Below are 19,338 nucleotides of genomic sequence, written 5' to 3' on the forward strand. Positions count from 1 at the left end.
CTTTCATTCTCCAGCTTTATTCAGGAATCATCTGAGACCTCAAACTCAATCCCAGCTCTTGTGTCTGAAGTTGGTAAGAAGGCTTGAATTTAGACCTTGACTTTCTCCAACACTCATGGCTTGCACTCTGTCTCTGAGTCTTACTCCCTTATCAGATGCCTTGAAAATGAACTGCTTCAGTTTCACCTTAGCTTTATGCAGTCCTTTAGTTATTATTGGACTACATCAGCCAATCTGAGAAGTTCATGACTTACTCTTCTTTATTTTTTTTAAAAGAATATTAAATCATTTATTCATAACACATAATAATGGATGATACACAAGCTTTAATCCAAGCTATAGCTTTATCTGATACCATAAATTCAATTTAGACATATTGCATAGGATATGCCAACAATCATATTAACAACCAAATAAATTCCAGGACTTTGCTTGGGTGACCCTTTTAATGGTGAACTCTAGGTCACAACACATTAACTGTCAGTTCAACCACACCAATGTTTGTGGAGACAATGGCTTCTGTGCCCAAGCGGGTTGCAAATACATGTCAGCTGGAACCTGGCATCACCCTGAAGGAATCCTAACTTCATACTGTTGGTGTAGTTCACCAAGATGGCTTTAGAGTGGACTAACTTTACACAGCACATTAAAAAAAAAAAAAAAAAAAAAAAAAAAAAACATTTATTCAGCATCATAATCAGATGATTACATTTAGCAATCAACAGCATGGGTGCGAAAAAAAATTCATTAAAACCCTTTGTTGGAATGCTTTACACTTTCCACAGAACAGAAACTAAAATAACCTGTTATACAATTAGTCACAAATACAGTCCTCGTGTTTTTTGCCCATACACATGAGTATTGTCTAAAACATGTCTTTGTAGCAGCTAGGCCCTGCCACCACTGTGCCTGTCTGAGTTCACAAATCTGTTGTAACCTGCAGCTTCCCTGTCACTTCTCTGGCTCTCCTCTCCTGCTAAGCTTTGTTTCCTGGCAGTAATTAAAACCTTCTGACACTGCCATAGCTACTGCTGCTGCTGAAATAGCCATAGCCACCTTGGTTTCATGGTTTGGCAGAGTAGTGGCCTCCACCACCATAACGGTCAGAACTTCTGCCTCCAAATTTCCTCCTTTCTTGAGTCCAAAATTTGAAGACTGAATGTTGCAGTTGCCAAAATCATTATAGCTTCCACCACCTCCGAAGTTGCTTCCATCATTACCAAATTCATTGTAGCCATTCCCAATGCCACCATTTCTACCACCACCCCAACTGCCACCAAAGACACCTCGCCCACTGAAGTTTCCTTCATGACCAAAGTTGTCATTCCCACCAAAACCACCTCCACGACCACCACTAAAGTTTCCAGAACCACTTGGACCTCTTTGGCTGCATGAAACACTAGCCATCTCTTGCTCAGATAGAGCTCTCCTTACTTCACAGTCGTGGCCATTCGTAGGATGGTATTTCTGAATGACAGTCTTGTCTACAGAGTCATGGTCATCAAATATTACAAAAGACAAGCTTCTCCTTTTGCCGCTGCCTTGGTCAGTCATGATTTCAATCACTTCAATTTTCCCATAGTGTTCAAAATAGTCTCTTAGACGTGTTCTTCAGTGTCTTCTTTAATGCCACCAACACAAATATTTTTCACAGTTAAGTGGGCATGAGGTCTTTGAGAATCTTCTCTTGAAATTATTCTCTTCTCTTTGGTTCCACACCTCTTCCATCCACTTTGCATGGCCTTGCATTCATGGCTGCATCCACCCCCTCCACAGGGGCATACGTGACTGACCCTAAGCCTCTGTAGAGTTTGGTGTTTGGCTCTCTCATCCCCACACAATCTGTAAGCATTCCCCATTGCCCAAAATGGCTCCTCAGATTCTCATCAGTTGTTTCAAAGCTCAAACCTCCGATGAAAAGCTTCCACAGCTGTTCAGGCCCTTTGGGAGACAGACCTAGATATGAGGGTGGTGGGAGGGGAGACTTTAATGATGCTTCCTCAGCAGTGTCCAGGGGCAGAAAGCGACTTACTCAACTTAAAAAAAAAAAAAAAAAATTCCCCTCCAAGTATACTTTCTACAGTACTAGTCTAAAAATTTAGCATGGATTATACTTGTAGATCCAGGTTTAGAAACACATTTTCCAGGAACAGTCACTAAATGATTTTATCTGCTTGATTTCCCCATCCCTTATACTTTATGCTCTGGGGTCATTTCACATCTCTTTTGGTCAAAAATATAGATCAAAAAATAGAATAGGTCAAAAAAATAGAAATATAAATGTTGATAATAGCAATGTCAACATTGTATTTTATCATTTCAAAGTACTTTCATAGGGATTAATATATTCGACATTTATGTCAGCTCTGTGAGATCTGAAAAGAATTATTCTCATCTTCATATTACAGATGAGAAAACTGAGACATATTCAGGACATGGTATGTCCTTAAGCCTAACAAGGGACGAAAGCAAAATTTCAGAGACTGAATCTGGGATTTTTTTTAAATTAAAACTTAAAGAAAAGAAGCACACTCTTGACAACACCTCAGAGAACTTTCCTTTATTATTAGTTGTTCCATGCATTTATGTTTTAACTAATCACTTGGAGTTAAAAGGAAATTAGAAGTTTATTTGCCTGAATAATCTCAAATCACTATGTGCATTCATACTAAAACATCCTTGTGTTTTTTCACATGTAAGAGATTTTTAATTTGTACCACATGAAGAGGTAGTCAGTTGTCACACTTTACATGCTGATGTTCTGTTTGATAGCAATCTATTTTTGTATTTTCTTTTATAACTGCTATAGAGTCCTTGTATTTGTGCAAATCCATTTCCATTTTTGGAATCATTAGGCATGCATAATGTAGTTCATTGCTATCAGAATTTCATGCTTATGTAATATAATTGACTCATAATAATTAGTGGGATGCTTATTTTTGCCTGAAGTTAGAAATTTTCATTTTTTTTTCCTTTTTGACTCCTGGGTCAAAGATACAAAGCTAAGTAGAAATTTGTATACTTATCCTGTGGATTTCCAAAGTTCCAGAATATCTAATCAATTTAAGTCATTAAATAGTTCTCTTTTTTTTATTTTTCAAAATCTGTAAATTCAGGAAGATATAAAACCCTTCAGATGTAATTAAATTAAGAAATTATATTGTATTTCACATTGCCTAACATAATTCTTATTATCAACATTCTTAGCCTATATACTCAAAATAATTTATTAAAATTTAATTTTAATCACTACATTGCTGGCATTTAAAAAAGCAAGACTTTTTTTTTTTTTCTTTTACCTCATCTGTTCCCAAACTTACTTCATTTGTGCATTCATGTCTCAACTATGCATTCTAAGTGTCCGATACTCAGGTAGGTAATTGAATAGAAAACTAAATAGGTCACGTCCTTGTATTGACTTTATGTATTACAGATTCTAAAGGAGTAGGTGAAAATAGCCAAGGTAGAATATAAGAAATACTATAACAGAGGTACGTGTGTGTCACTTTGGTAACACAGAGGAAGAGGAAGACACACCCCATCTTCAGGTAGATTGGCTGTTGGGGAAGCTTTCCCAGAAAAAGCTGCTTTTAATCAGAGTCCTACAGTATTTGGAACAGTTTGCCAGATGTATGGTAGGAAATAGGGGAAAGGCACCAAAAAAAAAAACCCCAGATATCTTAATGTTCATGGATTTTTCAAGCAGAGGGAGAAAAATATTATTTGAAGAAAAGGAAGGGTATGTATGGGGCAGGTGGCTTAGCTGGGCGGGGGCGGGGGGGGGAACTTCTAAATGTTAAATTTGAAAGGGACACCGAATGAAGTATGGTTAAATGGTGGGTGATGGGACAAGGCAGAATGTGACTTACATTCTCCTTCCACACCCTAACAGCTGCTTCACCTTGGACAAATTACTCGATAGCTGTAAGTCCTGGTTTTCATATTTGAAATGTGTGGACGAATATGTACACACGTATGTACCATTTATGGGTTTTTCAGGTTTAAATAAAATAATAAAATTTATGTGGTGAACATAGTGCTGAGTTGTACTCAAATTTCAACTATCAATACTGTTATTATTCTTATTGCTACTATGATTAGTAGGGCTTCATTCCATAGGAAGATCATTCCAGCAGCTGTGGAGAGAACTCAGTGGTAGGGGAAAACACTGCAGGCTAGGAAATCTCTTTATGGAGTATTTCATCCATTCTGTCTACAGAATAAAACAGAATAATAATACTGATAATAAAACAAAAATATTATCTAAAATAATTTTGTACCCCATACCAGATAAACAGAACCAATATTTTAGACACACACACACACACACACACACACACACACACACAAAGAGAGAGAGAGAGAGAGAGAGATAAAAAGAGACAAACAGAGGACAGAGATACAGACAGGGAGGCAAAGAGGTAGAGAGAAACTTATTTTAAGGAATTAACTCCCGTGATTGTGGGGGCTAGAAACTCTAAAATCTGCAGGGTAGGTGGCAGGCTAGAAACGCAGACAGAATTTCTATGTTACAATCTTCTGGCAGAATTCCTTCTCCTTCCAGAAACCTCAATTTTTGCTCCTAAAGCCTTTAACTGGTCGGCCTTCACATTATGGAGGATAATAGGCTTTACTCAGTATCTACTGATTGTGAATGTTGATCATATCTAAAAATATGTGTAACTTCACAGAAATATCCAGGCTGGTGTTTGACCAAACAACTGAGCACATAGCCTTGCCAAGGCGACACATAAGATGAACCGTCGCAATAGGGCTAATGAAACCAAGGTTTAGCACACTCAGGTGATAACATGTGAAGATGTAGTGGTATAACATGTAGTGGATAACATGTCGGAGATGTAGTGATAGTGGAAGCTGGAACTGGCATTCAAACCCCTGGTTATATGACTTCATATTCAGAATGTGTCACCCATCAGCTGTCCCATGTCCTAATAGGAGTAGATATGGGAAAGAAGGGATCCCAGTGAAAACTATGACTATGTGCGGGAAATGAGGAAGCAGAAGGAGAGTAAAATTATTTCCTGTGGTTTATTTTTAATGATTAAGTGACTGGTACAGTGATTCCAAGAAGGGGCGATGGTGGGGATGAAGAAATGGTCTGTTTTGAATCAGGTAAGTTTGAGTCCTGCGAAGATCAACCTGTTACCTCCCTGAGTGAAAAAAAAAAAAAAAAAAAAAAATCTTGGATGGAAAAAAAAAGCATTGTTCCTTGGCCTCCTTCCTTTCCAAATATCATCTCTGCTGCGTGAAATGTCTTTCCACATTTATCCACACACAGCACCCAACTCCTCCTTCAAGTTTGAGATAGACTAGTGTCTTCCTTGTGAAGTCTTCTGAGTTTCCAGGCACACTTAGTCATCTTTCCTTGTGCCTCTATAGGGCACAGCTTTGTTAGTGCTGTCACACTCCACAGCAACCTCCTGGAGATGGGGACCCATGTCTGACCCAGCTTAGCAACTCACAGAGTGCTTGGTCCTCAGCACTGGACAATAAGCCACCACTGAATGAATAAATATTGGCCTCCTCATTTTATTAATATAAGTATGCATATGGTTGATCAGGAGTATAAATTATTGCGATGTACTTATGGATCCTTTTAAATAGTCAGCATAAGTATGAGATAATAGGTTGACTGTCATATAATGTGTAACTATAACTATAAAGTAAAATGTTGTCCCTGAGCTCATTCATATCTCTGTTTGGTCTGTCTCAATGCTGACCCCGAATTATATATCATTCCTATATCTATATATTAATTTCCTTTCATACCGAAATGGGCAAACAAACTAGTCTTTTGTACTTTTCTTTTCTTTTTTTTTTTTTTTTTGGCATCTAGCCCATGAATTATTTTCCTGAATTAAAATAAATAATAAAATAAAATAATAAATATAATACTTTATTTTTTAATTCAGGAAAATAAGGTGGCTCTCTAATATTTTGATGTAGTTATATAGCATTGTACTACAACTTAAAATTTTATAATCAAAAATTGTTCAAATTCTATTAACTAAAATTTAGTTAATTATAGCAACTTTAGAAGTACATACTCTGCTCAAACTGTAATGAATATTAATTTATTTGGAAGGAAGAACAGGTGTGGATTTATATGTTATATTCTGATTTTTTTCCAAACTATGTATTCACTTTCAAGGCCCTGAAATTCTGTCTGTCTTTGCAGCATTGGACACATCACAAACAGGTCAGATTCTTTTAGGGGCACATAGGTGTCCAGTGAAATTGTGCTTGGCAGTTCACATACCTGGTGCACACATGAATGACTGACCACAACATCTCTCTTCTCAGAGTCACTTTGTGATTCATTTTTGCATCTGTATATGGTTTTCAGGCCAAAAAATCAATGGATTAGCAGCAACTTTGAGCAGCACAATGGGTAAATACATAGGATTATCTTTTATAAAGACCTTAAATTTGAGTAATACTAGCATATAACATTCCAGAAAGGGAAATAGAATGCTCACTAACTTTTGTAAAAAATAATCATTCCATTGTAGTAAATAATGGAAATGCACAGATGACTTTATTTATAACCCTCAACTTTAAAGAAGCATAGAAAATATACATTTGTAGATAAAAGGATTTTTTTATTTTTTAATTTTTTTAAGTTTCTTTATTTATTTTGAGAAAGAGAGAGAGCACGAGTGAGGATGGGGCCGAGAGAGGGAGAGAGAATTCCAAGCAGGCTCCAGGCTGGAAGCTCAGAGCCCAATGTGGGGCTCGAATGAACCTATGAACCATGAGGTCATGACCTCAGCTAAGATCCAGTCACAGCTTAACCGACTGAGCCACCCAGGCACCCCTAAAAGGATATTTTTTTTTAATTTTTTTTTTCATGTTTATTTATTTTTGAGACAGAGAGAGACAGAGCATGAACGGGGGAGGGTCAGAGAGAGAGGGAGACACAGAATCTGAAGCAGGCTCCAGGCTCTGAGCTGTCAGCACAGAGCCTGACGCGGGCTCGAACTCACGGACCGTGAGATCATGACCTGAGCCGAAGTCGGACGCTTAACCGACTGAGCCACCCAGGCACCTCAAGGATATTTTTAAATACAGCATATTCTAATGTTAGAACTTTATTGTTCTAGTTACCCTTACCTAATGTGTTCTAGGTGAAATGTTAACTTCTTTATTCACTATTCTTTTACTAATTCTTTGTGTAGTGTAAATATTCTTAATTTTAAGCCTCTAAATAAACATAGAATTACTAACTCAATAACAGTCTGTGAAATATAAAATATATTCTGTTCAATCAAAACTTTACATTTTCTTTATTATATTGAATCATTAAGTTATGTGGATAAATCACAAATTATAATGAGGTTATTTTATTCAATCCTAAATATATATTTTTTCTATAAATGTATCCTAGTCTTAAAATGAATGTGCATATTTGGATTAGTGTGTCTTATTCTGAATCTTCTCTTAGTTTTAAAAATTCAGATTTGTTTTAGCCTCTAGAGTGTTCTCAAAGAGTGCCTCCAGGAAGTTTCTAAGATGCCAGCCCTTTCTCCCTATCACATCTATAGTTTAAGGCATTTTAAGATGCTTTACATAATGATGTTGCCCTCATTTCTTTCTCTCTTGTATTTCTCAACTTTCTTTCTTGTAATAATTCAACAAACATTTACTGAGTGCCCACTAGGTGTCAGACAATCTCCTAGTAATTAACAAAAAAAAAAAAAAAAAAAAAAAGAAAAAAAAAAAGAAAAGAAAAAAACCTTCCTTGATATCTTCACATATGTGGAAAGAATTAAGACGAGAAAGAGTAGTGTGAGAAAGAAGAAATTTTCTGCTATTTTCTCTTTGAAAATGTTGAAGTGGCCTGCTTCCTGAACACTTTCCAATTGGCACTGGTTTTACAGTTGATGGGATTAGAACACTATTTCTTTAAAAAATTGGTTTTGTGTAACAAATTAACACAGTAATGTTGTAATTACTCTCTTAAAGACTCATTTGTAGAAGATGTTGTATTGTTCACCCAGAAAATATTTTAAGGAAGTTTGTAAACAATATATTTTTCTATTTATTCATAAGACATTGTTGGAATGTCTACTATACAAAGGTCCTTTATACAATTTCTGTGAAGAAAACTTAAATTAAAAAATGGTACCTATTCTCAAGGAACTTACACGTAGCAAGAGAGAAATTAATATAATCAAGTTGGAATGCACATGCAAGCTGGAATGTGGACTTTATATTCTCAGTCAATAAAGACAGAATTTAGGTGCCAATATAAAACTTAATTCCATTCTTACACCTTTGGACAACTTCACATTAAAAACTCTGTGGCATGAGCTATAAGATTTTGTTCATTTTAACTAAAGATATGCAGTCTTAAAAGAAAATAAAAGTTCAAATTCAAGATTTGTTGAATGTCTTGATATTATATTCCAAAAGAGGTCCATTTCTTTCTTATGCAATGCACATTATTTTCAAAATGCTTAGACATGTTTCTAACTGAAAAGAGGCTTCAAAAAACTATAAAGTAAAGGCAACTACTTTATAAAAGGATTTTACAAATGCCTGCTTTAAAAGAAGACAAATAGTTTAAACGGACAATATGCTATAAATAATCATAATTTACATGATTCTAAAATAAAAATTTAATCTACAAATTCATAGGTTGAATCTTTTTTAGATAGGTAATTTCCAAATACATATCTTTGAAGATTCTTTATTATATCTTTTCTAAAATCTTCTGTTTCCCATGTTTCTTGTTTAATTGTATTGTTTTACTTTGTTGCTTTAGTCTCATTATAAAAGTTTTTTTTTCTAATATTGGGTGACTTTTGTTTAATCACTATCATTATTATTAATAGTAGCAGCAGTAGTCGTAGTAGTAATACTTGGAAATCCTATTCTAGTTCTAATTTGCTGTAGTCTGTTCCTAGATGTTATACAAGATGGACAGCATGTACTGCTCCTACTGAGAAGTATGTGCCAAGGTCATGTCCTCTGGATATGAACTGTTCATCCCCTTCTGGGCATAATTAGCTTCTAAGAACATTTCTCTAATCTCTTCATTCTCAGGAATGACACTGCTCCAGCTCTAGATCAAGTACCACTACAGTGAGTTCTGAGCAAAATGGGAAGAACTCAAATGGTCTAGCCATTCCAAGTGTATCTCCACCATTAGTAACCTTGACAACAAATGTTTCCAAGGCCATCGCTCCATCTTAGGAGCATTGACTTAGCTTGGCACACTCTAATGCCACTCCTGCTTTTGCAGTAATTATATGCTGTACATGCTCTGGGTCATGGTTTCTTCAGGTTTGAGATGTGAACATGTCTATGTTCCAAATGTTAGAACTCCCTTCAGTATTTCTATAAAGTGACGTCATTTTTTGTTGTTTTGTTAGACATCTATAGGTTTATTCTTACCTGTGAACTACCTTTCATGGAATGTTAACTGACAGAGTATATATATTTCTCACTTTATTATTTTTTTCCAGTGTTTTACCTCTTGTTCATGTTGTAAACCCATATTTATCTTTCAATACCCTGAACACTGTACTTTTTTTTTTTACATAATTTGTTGCTTTAATAAAGATGTTGTTATTTGAAAATGTGTTTCTTTATTTGATTCTTTGTTTCCTTTCCTCAGGGAATGGCAACAATATTCCCTCACTCTCCCTACACAAAACTTTAGTCTTCATTTCCTCTTTAATCCTATTTCCTCCATTTAAACTATCCAGTAAGGTTTTCATAATCTGTTTGTTGTAACTGTTTTTTTTTTCTTCTAACACTTTATATTAAATGTTTTCAAATTTTCCTTCACTGTCTATTTTTCACTATCACTGTTTGTTTATACATCTACTGTTTCCTGACTGGCCCATTGTATTCATTTTGGTGGTCATTGCCTTGTTTAATGTGCCCCATAATGGATTTATTTCACAACAGATATTTTTTTTCATAAAATGCAAATCTGATCTCATTTTCCAATGAATCTTTCTAAATCCTTTCTAAATCTCTTTCTAAATCCTTGATTTTGCATAGATCTCAACTGAAACATCTAATCACACTAGTGTACACACATGGATGCTTCTTCAGAAAGATAGTCTCCAGATATTTCTTCAATACATATTGATTATGGATACTAAATGTTGAGCAAGTGGACTCTTGGTACCATTACTAAAACTCACCTTCCCTCTTGTTTTCTAAGTATTTCATCCTGTCTTTAGGTTTCTCATACACTTCTTGAAGAAAAGACAACAACAACAAAAACAACAACAACAACAAACTTCCTCAGAAAAACATATAACAGTCCACTGGACACACCCTTTTTTTGACTCTTCTTATTCAGCACCTACCTAAGAAATCGCATTGGTGCTTCACCCTCCAGTAGAAAATACAAATCAGAGTTAACTTTCCAGTGTCAGATTGAGCCATATAAAATTAATAGTGTTTTCTTAGTCAAAAATGTCAGATTTTGCCAATGTTATGTGATTTAACCTAGTATGTGTAGTATTTCATTCTACAAAATACTAGCAAAATCCATTGTCTCTACCTTGTTACATTTCCAGTGATGATACGGTACTGCTGAGAGTTTGGTCTATCAGACACCTCACATGCTGAGCCACCACTTAATGTGTATTTGATTCAGATAAGATACCTTCTCTGGCTGAAATGGCTTTAGCACTTTAAAGAAATAGACTTTATTTTTTAAAGAAGTTTTAAGTTTACAACAAAATTGAGTGGAGTACAGAATTCCCATTTACCCTTCTGTCCCACACGGGACAGCCTCTCCCCACTATCTGTACCCCCTGACTAGAATGGGACATTTGTTATAATCAATAACACTACACTGGCACATCATAATTGCCCCAGATCCTTAGATTACATTGAGTCAACTCCTGGTTTTGTACATTCTATGGGTTGTGACAAAGGTCTAATGACAAGTATTCACCATTATAGTGTCATACAGAATACTTTGACCACACAAAAAGTCCTCTGTTCTCCACCTATTCAGCCTTTCCTTTCTATCGCAATCCCTGGCATCCACTGACCTTTATACACCTCCATCGTTTTGTCTTCTCCAGAATGTCATATAGTTGGAATCATATGTTATGCAGCCTTTTCACATTGGCTTCTTTCCCTTACTAGTGTGCATTTAGAGATTGTCTGTTTTTTTTCATGACATGATGGTTCATTTCTTTTTAGTGCTGAGCCATACTTACTTATACATCCATCTACTGAAGGACATCTTACTTGTTTACAAGTTTTGGCAATTTGGGGTTTTTGTATGGACATATGTTTCAGCATACTTGGATCAATACCCAGTGCATGATTTCAGGATGGTAAAAGTAAATTTATTTTATAAGGAAAGACCAAACTGTCTTCTAAAGTAGCGATACCATTTTGGATCAGGCTTTTACCACTTTTGCTTGCTAGGAGGACTCTTATACACTATTTAAATGGAGCCCAGTTATATTTTTTTTTAATGAAATTCTCACAATCTGCATATAAAACTAGGCATTTTTTTCTCTATTCTACCAGAAAACTTATTTTTTTAAGCATATATTAAATAGATCCCAAATGAAACGAAATCTAGGAAAAGAGGGCAAATGTCCTTGTAAGGGTCAACTTACCTGAGAAAGGTTATGGTATATGATGGTAACTCATGCCAAATACCACACCTGAGTAATTGAGGAAAGCATGTTTTATGGAATATATATTATAGTTCACTTACATCTTCTTTCTGGACTCAGCCACACTAGTCTATGGCTGCATACAAATGAATTAAATTATAGGTTGCTTAGAGTTTCTCATGTGGGGGCCCTGATCTATTTTGGCACAAAGGGCCTGTCTGAGCACCACATGGGAAGAGAGACTTCCTACCCTCAACACTGAAGCAGTATTTGGCAGACTGGGAACAACAGCACAGTGCCCTCACACAGGGTGCTTCCTGTTAGAAACAGCTGCAGAGATGGCAGAAATCATCAGGGGTCGGGAATTTGACTGGAGGAGGGGACTGGTCACAGTTTTATCCCGTCTTTGAAACCATGACCTTTGAACAAAATTCTTAAGGAGTTGAGACCAGCACGTAGTGATGTCCAAGAATCAGTTGATTTGCAACTCATCGTTATGGATTAAGGATTGATAAAAATTACTTGGGAAAAGGAATCTGTAGGGGAATAAAACTTCAAAATCAGTAGAAGGCAGTGCCTTTGAAATATGGTTAGTATAATAAGTATGAAACAGAATCTACCAGTTATAGGAATAATAGAGATCAAATAAAATAATGCATATTATTATACTTTGAAATAGCATCCTACAGAAAGTCAAGTATCATTTATTACAGAAATAAATATCTTGTAACTATACTTTAAAAACAATTAAAATTACTGCATTTTAATGCAGTTAATATCCCTTAATGGTTAAGATTAATATAAGAAGAACTTAAAACATTATTTCATCTAGTATGTAAATACAAATGTAGTTATTTGTTTCAATTTTATATATACTTTTTCTAATCTTGTGCAATTTTTGACATTACTATTATCGAAAAGAAAAAAATGAGTTCACATACTGCAGTAGATAACTGGCCCGAGGAACTAAAAAATTCAGTGAAAGTGTTCAGGAGGGCTAACTTGTTACAATTTTTAACTTTTCACATTGAAAAAATTATCATCATTAAATTTTAAAAATGTATTCACATGTTTAAATGCTTGCCAAACTGACAGCGAGTCTTTAAATATTATTGTTTTCCTCGTCATTACACCAAGTGACACTGACAGAAACAAGGATATCTGCCAAGACGAAACATTTGTTTTTTCTTGCTTAAGAGGTAATAGAGGAGGGCCTAGAGAGTCCCCAAATACTCAAACCTAGAGGAGATTTTAGAAAGAGCTGTTGCATCATTTGAAATTTCAGAATGCTTACACAAATTTATTGTAATATAGATTTGAATTGTATGTATTTTCTATGAGAGTAAAAAATGATGGTATGCATTTGACTGATTAGAAAAGATTGTTAAATACAGTAGTGGTTACAGCATAGATTCAGGTGTGAAATTTACAGTGTCAAATCTTATTTTGACAAATTATTATCTCAGTGACCTTGGGTAAATTAACAGTACCTCTTTCACTGAGATGGTATGAGGATTTAATGAGTTGATAACTGTAAATAACTTAGAATAATGTGTTCAACACTCAAAATCAATCGGTGTAACTTACCTCATTAAGAGAATAAAGAATAAAATCTATATGATCATCTTAATAGATGTAGAAAAGGCATTTAACAAAATCTAAAAACCAGTCATAATAAACACCTTCAGTGACTTAGTTATAGAAGTAAACATCTTTAACATGATAAAATATTCCATGAAAAATCTATAGCTAACATAATACTTAGTAAACAGACTACAAATTAAGCTGATTGAGAACAAAGCAAGGATGTCTGTCTGCTCTCACTACTATTCAGTATTGTGCTGGAGTTCTTAGCCAATGCAAAAAGGAAAGAAAAAAATTAGTTCTGACAAGAACAGAAGAAAAAAAAAATTTGTTTTGCAGAAAACATGATTGTTTTTATATAAAATACTAGTTAATCAGGAAAAGCTCTAAGATTACTAATAAATGAATTTAGCATGATCATAGGGTTCAAATCAATCTGAATGACTTGATTATATTTTAGTATACTAGTAAACTATTGGAAATTACCATTTAAAAACACCACCATTCACAATAATTTTTAAAATTCATATATATGTATATATAATAACGGTAAGCCCACTAGAATGAAAATTTTAAAATAGAGCAGAGAGAAATTAAAGAAGGTCTAGATAAATGGAGAGATAGTTTATGTCATAAATTTAAAGGATTTAAATACTGTTAATACACAATGTAAATACTGTTAATACACAAGTCCTCTCAAAAATAATATACAAATTCAAGGTCCATCCCTGTAAATAATCCAAGAGGCTTTCTTATAGAAATTGACAAATTGATTTTAAAATGGACACACAAATGCAGAGGACCAAAACAGAAGACTTACACTACTTAATTTTAATACCATAGTTAGTATAAATAATTAGGAAAATGCAGTGGTGGGCAAATAGATCAATAGAACATCATAGAGAGTCCAGAAATAGACATAAACAGATATAATCAATTAAATTTTAATTCAAGCACCATGGTAATTAACTGGGGAAAGGCTTTTCTCTTCAATAAATGTTCTAAAACAACTGAAAATGTGCATGAGGGGAAATGAATCAATGTCCCTACCTCAAATGATTGATAAAAATTAAATTGAAAAGGATAATTGAACTGAATATAAGAGTTCAAACTATAAAGCTTCAGAAGAAAACTTAGGATGATATCTTTGCAACCTCTAAGTAGGTCAAGATTTCTTTTAAAAATACTAAGATTATTAAATATGGAATAAATCATGGATAAACTAGACTTTATAAAATTTATACATTTCTACTCCTCAAAATACATACTAATAAAATGAAAAGGTAATCCAAAAATTGGCAGAAAACTAAATAGATGTGAGGTTGTCAAAACTTGTATCCAGAATTATCTATATCTGTGTTTGCATGTGTGTATATGTATGCGTATATCTAACAATTCAATAATAAGGACTACAGTTTATAAAATGTGCAAGAGACTTCTGAATCCCATGAAAGGGTGCTCATGAGGGATGCAAATTAAAACCACCACGAAAAAGTACTTCACTTTCATGACTAATATTAAAGCCTGATATTATCAAATGTTAGTGAGTATGGGTGCTGTTGAATTTCAGATACATTTCTTCTGGGACTATAAGATGTTACAGTCACTTCAGAACATAGTTCGGCAGTTTCTTATAAACAAGACCTTTACTGTGTATGACCTATCAATTCCAACCCACTAAATATATGACTCAGCAGTTACTCCCAAGAGAATATTCATAAAAGCTTCATTCATTGTAATCAAAAGGGAAAAATGACATTAATATCCAGTAATGTCTTTATCCATTAATGGGTAAAGAAACTGAGGCATTCATGCAGTTCATATCTAGTAATAAAATGGACCAACTGATGCATGCAGTGACAGGAATGAGTTTCAAAATTTTGTGGTAAGGGAAAGAGGCCACTCACAAGATGATACATATTGCACGATTCCATTTATATTAAACTCTCGACAGGCAGAACTAAGTAATGGTGACAGAAGTCAGAAATGTGTTTTGCACTGGAGGACTGGGGAGTATGGATTCACTGGCATATGACCTGATAAGTATACAGCAGTGATGAAAATGTTCTACAGGTTAACTGGGGTGAAGATTACATATTTCACATATTTGGCGAGCCCCCCTCCCAAAGTCCTATACGTAGAACACACCTTATTAAAAAAGAAAACAGTCCACCTGAAAGCAAGATATTTTAACTCGTGACTACTGATCTATACCAAAAAACTGTGATAAGGAATTATTATATATAAAACCACATTATGATATCTATATAATTATATAAATATATAATTACAAGTAGTTATAAAACAGTTTTATATGTATACACATAACAGCAATATAAGAGGATATGCATATATATATATATATATATATATATATATATATATTTTGGTATGAAAGTGTCTACATATATACAGGTGTGTGTGTATATGTAACATAGGTAATATGTCTCCCAGAATACATCAGTAAATGTTAAAAAGATAGTTAAAAATGAACAAGAGAATTCAATATATATTTTAGTACATTTTAAAGCCTGATCTTCTTCATTCAACCACATGTTGAAAAGTTTATGTGAATATCAATATATTCAACTACATCTTAAAAAACATGTTTATATATTTATATATTATAGTCATTATTCCTCCACACCTAGGTAAAGCTTATTTTTAATATGTTGGTGATTCATGCAGATTATTTTAAGGAGATAAATTTGGTTTGTACATTATTATTTTCAAAAAAGCAAGGAGTTTCTTTCTCTTTATTATAACAGAATAATGTGGGTTTTTTTTTTTCTTCCTTGTCCTAAATATTCTAAATAATTACAGTCTAAATCAAAAACACACTTAAAACCTTGGTAAGTAAATATGCCTTTGCTTCTTTTTTCTCTCCATCGGCAAAAAACAAAAGAGCAAGTATTAACTAACGTTTCCTTTAATCTTGTTCTTTCCCTATAATTTCAAATACACTTTTTTAAAATAATTGAGACACTATGAACCAAGATATAAGATGGTAGAATGTTAAGAAAGACTTAAGCCAACGAGCAAGCTTTGACCAAAGGAAAAACACATATCAGCTCCCATGACAGAATGTGAGATTGATGGAACTGGCCTTAATAATACCACTGAATGCTGATAACTTTGTGAGAATATATGAGAAGCCTATGTGGGAGGAATGGAAGGAATAGAACCCAACACTGGAGCAGCCACTGCCCTTGTGTGGGAGAAGACAAGAGGGCACACATTATGACAGAACCGGCTGGAGAAATGATATTACCTGTATTGTTGTTTCTTTGCAAGTTGACAAGAGGCATCTTACCCTACTGTTGGCTCACTAAGACAAGCAAGCACAGCCGATGCCATATGGCAGAGTAAGAATGGGACAGTTCTGGAGCTCATATGGATAATTAGCTACCAGCAATATGTAAAGCAAAGTATGTCAGTGTCTTCCTTCTTCTTTTTCCAGATCTACCTCCCATTAAGCACCATATTCGGAATGCTTGCAAATCACGACAGACAATTGCAGGCTAAGGATTGTGTAGTGACCTGAAACAGAAGAGATGAGAATTCAAGGACTTCCATTGTTGAGAGTTTAAACTACTCCATAATACTGCTGCCTTGGCAACCAGTTTGTGTGACCAAGCAGTCTGCAGGGGACTTGAACCGACATTAGCCTCTCCCATAAGGCACAAGTGCATGCAAGTTCCTGATATGACTCCCCCAACTACCTTGTGATAAATATTTTTCCGTCCTCCCGGGGTCTTCCCTTTCTGTGTCAACATATACTGGACATCTAATAAACTTACTAAGACCTGACTCCTTCAATCTAAATTGACCAATCTGGCCTTAGACCAGGAACCACAAAGCACTTCCCCTGTGGACCCTGATAAAAGCCTGTGCCCCAGGTACTGAGCCACTCCTGCCTATACCCTCTCTTACCCTTTTATGGGCCCTCAAGGTGTAATGTGTACCTCCTGCAGGACCCGTAAATTGAACTTTATTTCACTTTCCCTTGTTGTTCCCTGACTCACCATTGGACACTTTACTCAACAAATGCTAATTTAACAAAGTCACAATGATTGATTTCACCAACAGAACTGGGCAGATTGAGTCACATTTGCTATAGACCCCAGAGAATGCCTTTCAGATGCAAATGGTTTTCTGACTGATGCTCCCAGGTGGGTAATTCTATATGAGAAGGATCCAGTGCTTGCTGGCCTTCAGTTGTGCTATTTTTGGCTGCTTTGCACCAACTGTGCAGGGTTTTACATTGTACTCTCATCCCCAAATACAAGTTCTGAAAAAAGGCACAAGAATCCTCCTGAATCTCAGAGTAGTGATCATTGGAGCCAGTTAGAGGGGCCAAGAATGTGCTTTCCACCTATTAACACCTTGTGGAGTAAAATTCCCAAAACATTGTTAGGTCTTGGGTATATTTCCTGACTCTAAGCACAAACCCAGCTGCTGTCTGTTATGAGAATTGACTAAGATTTTTGCAGGGTCCTGGTGCACTAGTTAATGCCAGGACATGAGAATGCCAACCCCAGCCCAAGCGTGGGCTACTGTGAAAAGGTGCCAGGCAGAGCTCTTAGAAGACAGAGAGGGAGATTCCCCTTCCCTGGCCATTGTGTTTGGGAACTCCACCAAGACTCTGAGTTCTAACCAGTATGGTTGGGACACCCTCACTACTCAGGAAGGCAGGGCCCCTGACAAAGGCGAGAGTGGCTGGGGCACATGGTCTCTCTCTCACTGCATACCTTGCTGTCATACCTCATCTCCCGACCGCATGAATATCACAGGTCCCATCCCTGGTGTCACAAGGTCTAATAGCTGAATACAAATGGCTGAAACACCTAGTGCCAGCTCCCCTAGAACTTATGAGGAAGTTATAAAGCTTCTTACTAAATCTATAATGCCCATGGAAGGAGTAGGTACTCCTCAGTGTGACAGCAGAACAATGTGCCAAAGTTCCAGTTCTACATTCTCAAGGCCTAGGGGCCAGTCCTAAAATCTTGCCTCCCCAATTCCAGGGAGGTCAATTGGGACATGCTGGGGAGGAAAATCTGACTTCAAGTCAAGCTAGCTTCTGGAGACATTCCACTCTGTGGGATTTCTGAGGATGCTCTCCCAGATTTACAGCTGCTAACACTATTTATAGTAGAGAGGATGGGCCTCTGTCCTGCGTAAGATCAAAGGAGCAGCCACTGAAGTTAGCTGACCTCAAGGGGTTAGCATTCACCTGAGGGCGTCAAAGTTCTCCTCCTTGTAAAATATCAACTCACAAGCTTTGCGGTGGGCACAGCACATGTTAGATCTCTTCACTTTTGAGAAGCAATACATTACACATTTTCTCATTCCACCTAAGTCTACTCATGCTCTTGGGGTGCCTGGGTGGCTCAGTTGGTTGATCATCCAACTCTTGGTTTCTGCTTCGGTCATAATCTCAACACTCCTGAGTTCAAGCCCCACGTTGGACTCTGTGCTGACAGCGCAGAATCTGCTTGTGATTCTCTCTCTGCCCCTCCCCTGTGTTCTCTCTCTCTCTCAAAATAAATTAATAAACATTTTTTTTAAAGTCTACTTGTGGTTTTAGTTGCAAATCAGTGTCTTTCCATTGGTGAGAACCTCAATAAACTTCCTTGCAGCTGGCCGCGCAAGCCTTACAGCAGGCCCTGCCTTGACTCCCTCGGGGCTCAGACTTCTGAGTTGAGCCACAGGTGTGACTCCACCTCATGGGGACTAAACATGGTTCTATCTGGTTGCCCACGAGGTTCTGGATGAAACGCCTTCTCCAGATAGCAGCCAGGTACATATCACTCAAACAACAAAGTTTGACAGCCCACTGGACTCTTTACAGACAGAGGCACTATCAGTCTCACAGTTCATACTGCTTCACACAAGTCCCCAACCGCCTTGGGTCAGGGATGCAAACCAATAGCCTCAGCATGGCTACTGAGGTCTCACTGTTAAAAAGGAATGGGGTGCCATCGGGAAAGAGTTAATTTGGTGTCAAGGGCTTTTCTAGATAATAGGAGGATGTAGCATCTCCCATGCTCAGCCTCTTGCCCACTGACATTGAGGTGGGTATTCCCACAAGGGGCCCCTCTAGCAGTCAGGAGAACTGGAGGCCAAC

General features: G+C 36.1%; 1 protein-coding gene and 1 pseudogene across 1 annotated transcript in view; both read right to left on the reverse strand.

Moving 5' to 3' along the window:
- Positions 1-755: 755 nt before the first annotated feature.
- On the reverse strand, positions 756-19,017 carry LOC128778372 (heterogeneous nuclear ribonucleoprotein A1-like; annotated as a pseudogene).
- LOC109267758 (cadherin-10) overlaps positions 16,278-19,338 on the reverse strand; it is a 179,327-nt gene continuing 176,266 nt past the window's right edge. The window contains exon 14 of the transcript XR_008423673.1: positions 16,278-16,751. The gene's annotated coding sequence lies outside the window, so the exon portion shown is untranslated. The remainder of the gene's footprint in view (positions 16,752-19,338) is intronic.

This window comes from Panthera pardus, unplaced genomic scaffold (genome assembly GCF_024362965.1).
Source record: "Panthera pardus isolate Hobbes unplaced genomic scaffold, ASM2436296v1 HiC_scaffold_2, whole genome shotgun sequence".
Taxonomy (NCBI): Eukaryota; Metazoa; Chordata; class Mammalia; order Carnivora; family Felidae; genus Panthera; species Panthera pardus.